This window comes from Mandrillus leucophaeus, unplaced genomic scaffold (assembly GCF_000951045.1).
Source record: "Mandrillus leucophaeus isolate KB7577 unplaced genomic scaffold, Mleu.le_1.0 Scaffold787, whole genome shotgun sequence".
Lineage (NCBI taxonomy): Eukaryota > Metazoa > Chordata > Mammalia > Primates > Cercopithecidae > Mandrillus > Mandrillus leucophaeus.
In genome coordinates this window covers 1821805-1824469 of record NW_012108552.1, presented here as the reverse complement: position 1 = coordinate 1824469, position 2665 = coordinate 1821805, and the positions used below count along the sequence as shown (strand labels likewise).

Sequence of the window (2665 nt, the reverse complement as noted above, 5' to 3'; positions counted from 1 at the left end):
TTTGATTGTGAGGAGATTTAGAAGTTAGGTTAAAGTAAGCGAAATTTTCCAATGCAGGCGCCCTATCTTGCCTGTTTTTTTCACATCAAATTGTGGGTCTGGAACAGATCCCTAATATCCTAAAAAGCATTTCCTTGGAAGCTACTTACCTATCTCCGACACATTCCTCTAAACCATGGCTGGATGCTGTGGGTGTGACTGACATTTAGAGGCAAAACAAAAAAAGACGATAAAGCAAAAAAATCATAAAGTTAAAAAGAGTAATCATGTTTTCCCCTGGCATTTTTTAATGGTCAGAATTTATAATGTCAAATTGTATTGGAATAAAAACACGAAAACATGAGATGAGTGTGTGGGGAAGCAATTTGGAACCTGAAGACAGTTTTTAATGAAATGCATTTGACAAGCAGCCTCCATCTTTATTGACTACATTTGAGTATGGTCTGGTTTATGAATCCCCAATCCCTAAGAAAATAATTTTAAACAAATTGTGGGACATGTGTACACAAATTTATGACTTGGCTCTGGCATGGAAGAATGGTCTCTCCGAAAGAATAAAATCCTAGTGGTTATAAATGGGTGAAAAAGAATTAGATTTTTTTATTTATACTTCAGAAATGTAATCAAGTGAATGAAATGGTTTCATATACATTTTTACATCCAACAGCAGTGACACACTGTTCATACATTAATTCTATAGTAAAATGTACATCCTTCTTTTTTGCTAAGATATGCCAAGTGTTCATGGACAAAAAAAACCTTTCATTGCAACCTGAACTAGTGAAATAACAAGGGTAAGCCATGTTCCTTTCAATAGCTTTATAGACTTAATAAAGCTATTGTCCAAATGTGTGTTAATACTGGCATGTGTAAGATGAAGTCTCAAAATTCTCAAAAATGTAAATGTCCAACTTGAAAACTTTACAAAATACTGTATTGGATTTTGCGACTGAATCTGCCCAGGGACATTAAAGTCCAGGATGGTTTATTTAAGTGTACTTCTGTAGCTCTATTCCTAGCTGACTATTCTTCGATTCCCTAATCACAAAGAAATGCATTCTTATGAAGTTAAGCAGCTGTAGACACAGAATGCTGATGACATTTTCTCCATATCTGAGTTATCTAAAGAAAACCCAGTTAGTGGTAATTCTACCAAATACTTGTAACATTCACATAAAATTTTAATTGATTTTCAAATAGTACAACTGTGCCACGAATCCAACCACATAGAATATAAGCCTTAAGCCCACTAGGTTTAAGCAATTGTGTCTTTGTAGACTAAAACTATGTAAAATAAAATCTGATAACTCCCTGGTGTTAGAGGTAGACAGTTTTCTTTCAAATCCTAGGTTTGGTCCTTTATTTTATTCAGCAGTGAAAGCCATGAATACAGAACGAATAACAGCTGTTACAATTCTCAACCATGACTTCTAACGTCAGAGAATTCAAAGTATGAACATAGTACACAGTAATGAAAAGTATCAAAAATTAGTTTACCTCAAAAAAGATAAATAAAACAGGTATATTCCACCAATACATAAACAGATGTTTGTGCTACAGTTTAAAATTTGCTGTATACAAAAGATCATAGTCCCCATAATCAGCTTATGATAGAAGCAAGAATACATGAGCCATTTAAATTGTCAGACATTATGCTTTATAAGGTATGCACAGAAGTTCAAGCAATAAATACATACATTAGTTCAAAGCCTTACAATAGCTACGCAAAGCAGATGCAGAAAAGCAGATTTGCTATTACTAGCAAGCAATGATATAAGAGTAAAAATTCATGAAATGCATTAAAGCAACATTTTTCTTAGAAAAAGTCTGGTCATTTATGGGTCCACCAACATTTTTACATAATATGCACAATTATCAAAATACAGACCAAGCATTTCAGAAAACTCCAAAAAACCTAAAATCTATTTTCAAAGCAATTGCAGTTTTGGAGGTTTTTCTGGTATAATGTGCAAGCAGCTATTTTTTAAAATTGTATTCATATAAAACCCATGCAAAACTCTACAGGTATATGCATTCTGTGGCTGAGACTTCCTTTCAAAAGTTTTCTAACTGAGGTATGCATACTTTAGCATTGTAGTCTTAGGCCACCCTCCTGATGGTACAACTCTCACAGTTACTTCCAGTCCATCATAGCCTTTTGAACATGCACCTGAAAAGACCCATTTTTCCTTTCAGATAATCCTTACAGTAGGATCCTAGATGACTGAAAACCATCTTTCACCATACCCATCTTTCTTTTAATACCATATTGTAAACTTCCGGTTCATTGATCATGACCCAAAGACAAACATAATGAAAAGTAGCAGTTACTGTGACGTTCTCACGTTTCATGCAATCTGCCATAATTGTTCTAATTTTTTTCTTTTTTTTTTTTTCTTTTTTTTTTTTGCAGAGGTAGAAGCTTTCAGAAAGCCTTTTGGGTAAGTGGGAAAACCCTTTTGAAAGCCGTTATGTCCTTTTATTTGGTGTGATAGATGACTGGGTATCTCTCTAACTCTATTTGCTGACTTCAGCAAAGAATCAATGATGAGCTTAGTTTGCAAGAACCGGTTCCATCACATGGAACTGGTACATATGTTAAGCTCTAGCAGCCACCTTCTGTCAAAACTGTTTGTAAAGCAATAACCATAATCAGGTTATGAGG

General features: G+C 34.3%; 1 protein-coding gene across 5 annotated transcripts in view; it reads right to left on the bottom strand.

Annotated features, from left to right (window-relative positions):
• Window positions 1-582: 582 nt before the first annotated feature.
• FOXP2 (forkhead box P2) overlaps window positions 583-2665 on the bottom strand; it is a 281834-nt gene continuing 279751 nt past the window's right edge. For all 5 annotated transcript variants that reach the window (XM_011967102.1, XM_011967097.1, XM_011967098.1 and 2 more), the window contains one exon: window positions 583-2665. This exon is cut by the window's right edge and continues 1888 nt beyond it. The gene's annotated coding sequence lies outside the window, so the exon portion shown is untranslated.